At 53.5% G+C, this 8,134-nt stretch overlaps 1 long non-coding RNA gene across 1 annotated transcript; it reads left to right on the forward strand.

The window, feature by feature from the left end:
- The first annotated feature begins 120 nt into the window (after nucleotides 1–120).
- Nucleotides 121–7,096, forward strand: LOC137161009 (uncharacterized). The gene is made up of 3 exons (XR_010922026.1): nucleotides 121–183; nucleotides 579–656; nucleotides 7,078–7,096. It is a non-coding gene; the product is annotated as an uncharacterized lncRNA (long non-coding RNA).
- The last annotated feature ends 1,038 nt before the right edge of the window (nucleotides 7,097–8,134 follow it).

The following is an 8,134-nucleotide window of genomic DNA, read 5'->3' on the forward strand; positions in this document are numbered from 1 at the left end:
GGTGATTCAGCTGGGGCCACTCCAGGGCAATTAGGCCAATTAGGCCAGCTGAGGCCAATCAAGGAGCTGGTCCCAGCAGTTAAAAGCCTCCCGACCAAGCAGCTGCTAGAAGCTGAAAGGGAGATAAGAGAAGGAGTTGCTCTGTACTGCAGCTTGGAGCAATTGTTACCACAACCCAAAAAGGTACCAGAGTCAAGGGGAAGCCTGTCTGGGCATATCCAGGGATCCCTAGGCAGAGAGGCCTGAGGGAGGACCCCCCCCCCGCCCCTTTCTAGGAAGCAACCACAAGCAGTGGGGCCAAGGAGAGGTGTCCTAGGGAAGGTGGTAGTTCATGGACTAAGCAGTTTGAGGCTGCTCCTCACAGGGTCCCTGGGTCTGGGTCTGGGGTAGAGGGTGGGACTGAGCCCGACCACACACACACACTCCCACCCAGCTGCATAGGTGAGAAGGACACAGCACCCGCAGAACAGGCTGCCCTCGCCACACTGGGTTGCCTGGCGGTTAGGGCACCACCAGAGGAGAGAGGGGACCCAGAGTCCAGTTCTCACATCGATCCCGCTTTCATTATTTATCCACAGTGAAACATCTTCAACACAAGAGACGGAGGGAGACCCACCTCAGCGTACCCCATAAGGCAGTGCTTAGCGTATTGGCCTGTGAGTAGCAGATCCCTGTTCAAATCCTTTCTCTTTATCAAGCAGAAGGTGTGGGGGGAGGGGGTGAACTCTGTTTTCTCACATCTCGGCTTAGGGGTTCTAACCCCTGGGCTAAAAGTCATAAGGTGGGTGCCACCATCTCCTGCTTGTCTGACTGTTTTGTGTGATGCATGGTGCCAGCCTCAGCAGAAAGGCAGGGGCAGGTCAGATGCCTGGCAGCAGGGGGAGATTCCTTTCCCATTCAGGAATTGCAAGCAGGGTGACGTGTATCCTGCCGCCCAGACTGAAGTGCCTATTTCTGGCAGAGGAAGGGGGTTCAGGACAAAGCTCTTCTGTGCGTTTCCCACTGGTGAGCTTCGACGGCCCCTGCCTAGTGTGCTGGCTTTTGTGAATCCTGTTCTTAGCTGCCTGTTTCTCCAGGAGTTCAGGTGCCAATCTCAGGCTTTGCGGACGGTAATACATTGTTCCTTGGATTGTCTAGGCGCCTGAGAGAGAGACAGTGCCAGACTGATCTTCCTAACCTGGGCACCTCTGTGAATCCAGGCCCAGGGCGAGAACGTAGCATTGTCTTGTCTGTCCAGTGCGTCGAGGGGGAGCCCGTATCCCGTTTATTTGTTTTTTTGGCAGCTCTGGAAGGAGACTGGAAGGGAAGGGCCATTTTCCCTGGTGTTGAAGGGGGAGGGGAGGTGCTCAGAGGGACTGGCTGGTAATTGCACAGACACGGGGGGCTGGGGATTGTCTCTCGGGTGCAGAGACAGAGAGAGAGAGACGGATATAAACAGGAAACAGCCGCGGTTGCACAGCCTTCTCCTGAGAAAGGAGACCAACTTCTTTCCTGAATTATCTGAACCTTTGTTCTGGGGGATGGGAATCAGAGAGCAGGATCCTTTCCTTTCCTGGAACAATAAGACTGAAAAGGGATTTGAATCCGGGCTGGGTTTAAGAGACCCTCACCCTTTGGTCCTGCCCCAGATCCTTGCTTTCTGAAGACGCCAGGCTGTTCCCCCATCCCTACGCGGTCTAACCCTGGAGGCCCCAGCCCATCGCCAGCGGGGCTCTGCTTCCGCCGAAGCGCCTCCGGAGAACCCTGCTGGGCTTGGATCTAGAACCCCGCTCACCTGGCTGGCCTTGTGGGGGTGCCAAGGCTCGGTAGGTGAAGGTGGGTTCCTTTAGCTCCATGGTTACTATAGTTCATTGTGGCAGAGTATTATGGGCTGGATCCCTGGCTCCGCCCATTGACACCCGCTGAGAGTCTGGGCTGTGATTTTCAGAGGGGAGTTGGGGTGACTTAAAATCAGGGCGCTGCTTTGAAAATCGCAGCCCTGCGCCCTGTCCCGCAGGTGAGGGCCTGGGATTTATTCAGCAGCCGAGTGAAGCTCTGCAGCCCCGGCCCCGCGGGATTTTGTGCTGCAAGGGGGGACATTGGCAGCAACTGCAGGGTTAAAACCCGAGATCGGATCTTTGTTCCCCCCACTCCCCAGGCCAGTTCTCCTGCCTGTCCGCAGAGCTGCGGAGTGTGTGGAAGTGCTGCCCCCGCACGGGAGAAGGGGAATCCTGCACACTGGGTTTTTGTAGGAGTTTCTTCTCACTGTGTCTCTCGCACAGTAATAGCGGCCCGTGTCCTCCGGCCTCAGGCTGCTCATCTGCAGATAACGCCAAGAACTTGGTCTATCCCTGGAGATGGTGACTCGCCCTTTCGCTGTGTCGGCGTAGTTCACAGCACTGCCGTCGTCGAAAATACGTGAGACCCACTCCGGCCCCTTCCCGGGAGCCTGGCGGACCCAGTGCAGACTGTAGCCGGCAAGGTGAAGCCGGAGCCTTTGCAGGAGAGGCGGAGAGAGTCTCCGGGCTTTTTCTCATCCCCTCCGGACTCCACCAGTTGCACCTGGGAGCGGACACCTGGGAACAAAGACGCGATAGAAATATTAGTATCGACACAGCGAATGTACGATATTGAGCTGCTGTGTGGGGCGTTTAGGTTGGAAAATACCTTCCAAAGCAGCTACAACGAGAACGAAATGGAGCCAAAATCTCATTTTCCCAAGTGTGGGAAGGGAAGTTCTCAGGGGGAGGTTGGCTGGTAACTGCACAGACGGGGTTGGAGATGGTCTCTCTCAGTGCAGCCTGGGCAGAGAGAGACCGATTTATACAGGAAACTGTCACCCCTATTTGCATATCGTCTGCCTTATAAGGGTCAAACTCTTTCTCTTCATGGTGTAAACTGACAGATTTGCTCTGGGAGTCAGAAAGAGGCAGAATATTTGTACAGCGCCCCGCACAGCAGAGTGGGATCCTGAGTATAGTTTGTCTAATAGAGAAATTAACAATCTCCTTTAGAGAGCTCCTATTCCTAGCATGATTCCAAAGACTCCTATACTCCTAGAAAGAGACCCCGACTGGTTTCAGTGGGTTTTGGATCAGACCTTTAGAGATAAGTCTATGGCTAGAGAATGAAGGAGATGAAGATGATGATCTCTTTGAATGGGGGGGCAGTGGTTTGTGAAAACTGATTTCTCTTTCTAAGTCTGTATTTGCACCATAGGCATAGGCAGGGACTTTGAGTCAAGGTCTCCTGGAGTAGGTTGGCTCCCAACAGGAATTTGGCACCAAACTTCACTAGGTTTTGTTTGAAAATCCCTAGCGCGGTCACTAAATTTCCCGCCAATTTCATTATGCAGTGGGAATGTAATGAACCATAGAAGATGAGGGTTGGGCTGGACCTCAGGAGGTGTCTAGTCCAACCCCCTGCTCAAAGCAGGACCAACCCCAACTAAACCGTCCCATGAGTTAAGGCGCCCCCCCCCCCCCCCCTTGATGATCAACGTCACCTTCAAAAGTCTGGACCTGCACTGTGGGCAAGAGAAGGCGTTGGCTGTGGGGTCGGAGAAAGGCCTTGCTGGCCGTGCCAGTGACAGATGCTCTGGCAGGTCACCCACATGGACTCTACAGGAAAATGAAGCGCGCAGGGCAGCCGCCGCCAACAGGCCCAGCTCTGTCTGACCCCAGGGACTCCTGACCCCTCAATTCCTGCCGGGAGCCCAATGACTCCAGGTGACCTTGACTCCAAGTCCCAGCCTGCTAGGATCAGCATCTACTTGTGCGGGGGGTCTATCTCTCTGTGCTTTTCCAGTCAACTCTAGTGGTCTGTTAGTCCCATGACTCGCCCAGTGACCCCGGGGCCAGCACTGGGCAGATTCGGGGGTGGGGGAAGCCTGCAGGTGGGTTACATTTACCTCTATGTAAATAATTGTCCGTGGTGACTGTAGAGTGTGGACTACACACTAAACTCCCCCCATCACAAGCCTAGGGGGAGGATTTCCAGATGGCTGGGGTTGCCTTAACTCCTGGGTCCCCTTTGAAAACCCCCTGTCTCCAGCTGTAGCTGGTTTTAGTTTGCCCGGGAATGGAGCAGTTCAGGTACGCAGCCCGTCCTGAAGGGAGAAGTGACATGGCCGGGGAATTACAGGGTTAAAAACTCGTGGCAGGTTTTTAAATTCGCCCTGACGCCGTCTCACGCCAGGGCCCAGGGCTGCATCTGTTCCCGGCGGCTCACGGGAGAAGGGAGACGGCACAGCGGGGTTTTTGCACCAGAACTGGTGGGTTTTCTGTCACTGTGTCTAGCGCAGTAATAGCGGGCGGTGTGTCGGGTTCCAATGCTGATAGCAGAGGACGAGGGAGGATTCCACTGCTGATGGCAGAGGATGCGGGACGGATAAAGCACAACAACCAATATGATTGCAAGCAGAATCGTTTATTCCATCTTGTTCTCCAGCTTATATACCTTTTTATCATCTTTGCATACAATGGTCACACAATTGCTGATTGGCTATTATATAATTTCACACACTTAGCATGGGAACAGCTTACATATTATTGGTAGCTTCTTAGCTTACATAACTCTCTTGTTTACGACCTTGGATACTTTCTACTATCTAGTGGATGGCGGCCAAGTCCGCGGAACTCGCCGCCAGTGAGGCGCCTGAGTGAAAGTGGCCACCTTCCAGCTCCCTGTAGGCAGCCTCACTTGACCCGGTGTCCACCACCAGGCCTGCTGTAACTTTCCACTTAAGTAGCCATCAGGTCAGTGTATAGATAATACACTCCCACAGCGGTGTCCTCGAGTTTCGGGCCAGACATTTGCAGATAAGCCGAGCTGAGGGAGTTGTCCCGGGAGATGGTGAATCGCCCTTCAACAGCCGGGGAATACCATTGGCTGGATCCAGTTGGTTTGCTGACCGTAGCCACCCACTCCAGCCCTTTCCCGGGTGCCTGTCGGACCCAGCACATCTGATAGTCGCTGAAGGTGAAGCCGGAGGCTTTGCAGGAGAGGCGGAGAGACTCCCCAGGCTTTTTCACATCCCCTCCGGACTCCACCAGCTGGACCTCGCAGCGGGCCCCTGGGAATAAAGTCACAATTAGGAATCACATGAAGAGCAGCACGCCTGCTGACTCTGAGATGTGTTTCTAGGAAGAGAAATACCTTCCAAAGCCGCTACCAGCAAAGCGAAATGGAGCCAAAGTTTCATGTTGAAGGGACAATTCTCGGGGGCGGGGACTGGCTGGTCAGTGCACAGACACAAAGGGCTGCGGCTTGTCTCTGCCGGTGCAGACTGGGCAGAGGGAGAGACAGATTTAAACAGGAAACTCTCGCCCTCATTTGCATAGCCCCTGTTTTATCAGAGACACAGAGAGACTTTCCCTTAATAGACTGACTTGCTAGCTGTAGGACTCAGAGAGGGAGCCAGACTGTTCCTGGCGGTTTGTTTGTGCAGCGCCGAGCACTGGGCGGTGTGACGCTGATTACGCTCTTGCCTAAGGGAGACATAAAGCCATCTCGAATCTCTAGGCATCCTTCTCTGATCTAAAGCGTTGTGAAGTGACTGCGAAGACCCCTGTTGTCCTCCATGGACTTTTGAATCTGGGATGAGAGAAACTGGCTAGAATACGAGGGGCGATGCGTATCAGAATCTCTCGGAGGCTGAGAGGAGAGTGCGGTTCAGTTTGTTTGTAGTGATGGGAGAGCTGAAAATAAAACTGAGGTGAGGCTTGTGGTAGGGTAGGGTTTTCCGAAAGAATAGGGGAATAAGAAACCGATCTCCAGTTCAGCTGGGAAGAAGTGCCTCTGTCCTCGTGGGTCCCTGAAAGTCGAAGCATTGCACCATTGATTGTGGGATCTTTGCACTCGAGATGTCTTTAACGTTGTGATAAGAGGACAACTTTTCTAGTGTGCCTCCTACTTTAACTGACCATAGAATCGTAGAAGATGAGGATTGGAAGGGACCCTGAGAGACCATCTAATCCAACCCCCTCTCAAAGCAGGACCAACCCCACCTAAATCATCCCAGTCAGGGCTTTGTCACGCCAGGCCCTAAAAACCTCTAAGGATGGAGATTCCACTGCCTCCCTAGGTAACCCATTCCAGTGCTTCACCACCCTCAGAAAATTTTTCCTAATCTCCAACCTCGACCTCCCTCATTGCAACTTGAGACCATTGCTCCTTGTTCTGTCATCTGCCACCACCGAGAACAGCCTAGCCCCATCCTCCCTGGAACCCCCTTTCAGGTAGTTAAAGGCTGCTATCAAATCCCCCCTCATTCTTCTCTTCTGCAGACTAAACAAGCCTAGTTCCCTCAGCTTCTCCCCGTAAGTCCTGTGTTCCAGCCCCCTAATCATTTTTGTTGTCCTCCTCTGGACTCTCTCTAACTTCTTCACATCCTTTTTGTAGTGGGGGGCCCAAAACTGGACACAATACTCCAAATGGGGCCTCACCAGAGCCGAATAGAGGGGAATAATCACTTCCCTCCATCTGCTGGCAATGCTCCTACTAATGCAGCCCAATATGCTGTTAGCCTTCTTGGCAACCAGGGCACACTGCTGACTCATATCCAGCTTCTTATCCCCTGTAACCCCCAGGTCCTTTTCTGCAGAGCTGCTGCCTAGCCCCTCGCTTCCCAGTCTGTGGCAGTTCCAAATTATAGACGGGGGGTTTCTTAGTCTTTCTGAAGATCCCAGGTTTGTGACTTGTTATGGATAACATATAATTGTTCTTTGCTTAAATAGCCAATTGCTAATCACTTATTGCACTTGAATTATTGCTCACTGATTGTTGACGGGGGCAAAAGAAATGCCTAAATGTGTAGCTAGAAAGAAGGTCGCTTCTTAAATACTGATGGCATTTCCAAAGGTATTTTGAGGGGCCTTGCACCCGGATCTGAATGTATAAATAGGGAGGCATGCAGGGCATTGAGTTAATCTGCGATGTCAGAGTTTTCCATCCTGCCGGTCCTTCCCCGCCTTTTACCCAGCACAGGAGTGTTTGGCTGGTGTCCTGCTGCCGCCAGGCGCCCGACGCAAGAAGTTCCGCGGCTCTGGTTTTTGTACCAGCAGCAGCTGCTTTCCGCTCACTGTGTCTCTCGCACAGTAATAGCGGGCGGTGTCTTCAGCCTTCAGGCCGGTCATCTGCAGATAGAGCTCGCTTTTGGAGTTATCCCTGGAGATGGTGAATCGCCCTTGGACAGCCGGGGAATACCACTGGCTCGATCCACCCTCGTTAATCTGAGCCACCCAGTCCAGCCCTTTTCCGGGAGCCTGTCGGACCCAGTCCATCCAGTAGCTGCTGAAGGTGAAGCCGGAGGCTTTGCAGGAGAGGTGCGGAGAGTCTCCGGGCTTTTTCACATCCCCTCCAGACTTCACCAGCACCTGGGAGCGGACACCTGCAAATAAAGGCATGGCACAGATAATGGTATACAAACAGCAATGATTGTATAGTGCCCTGGTTCTGCCATTTAATCAGGTGAAGAAAATACCTTCCAGAGCTGCTGCCGTGAGAACAATTGCGAACCAAAGTCCCATTTTGCCTGGAGTTGGAGAGGAAAGTGCTCTGTGGGGGTTGGCTGGTAACTGCACAGAGCCAGGGGCTGCGGATTGTCTCTGGCTGCAGCCTGGTCAGAGAGACGCACGGATTTAAAGAGGAAACTCCCTTTGATTGCATATCGCCCTTCTTATAAAGGCCCCAAACTCCTTCCCTGAGTGCGGTGAGTTACTTGCACCTGTGGTGAAGGTGGAGTCAGATCATCCCTGGCTGGGTGTTTGTGTACATTTGTCGGGCAGGACTGTAATTTTGGGTGTAAAGGTGGAGAAACAGCAGCCTTATGTGAGCACAGTTGCCCGGTGAGGGAGTTTGGATATAACTGTGTTATCATCCAGTTACGGGGTAGTAGGGCCGTGATCTCCGTCGGCCGTGCCCGTGCGAAGGTTGGGTCCGTGACTGGGGAGGGTCGGTCTGGGGCACTCACTGGAGAGGTAACAATCCCCGAAGTGGCGGGTGCAGTGTGTGTCGGGACCGCTGTCACCGCCTCCCCAGTCACTGGCGCTGCGCTGTTCAAGGGGACGGAAGGGATTTGGGCGCCGGCGAGCGCGGAGTTCCAGCCTGGATGGAAATTAAAGACCGGTCCGTTGTAGTTCGTTCTAGAAACACG

The sequence above is a fragment of the Emydura macquarii genome, unplaced genomic scaffold (genome assembly GCF_026122565.2).
Source record: "Emydura macquarii macquarii isolate MOO-44397 ecotype Brisbane River unplaced genomic scaffold, CSIRO-AGI_Emac_v2 contig_2220, whole genome shotgun sequence".
In the NCBI taxonomy this organism is placed as follows: Eukaryota; Metazoa; Chordata; order Testudines; family Chelidae; genus Emydura; species Emydura macquarii.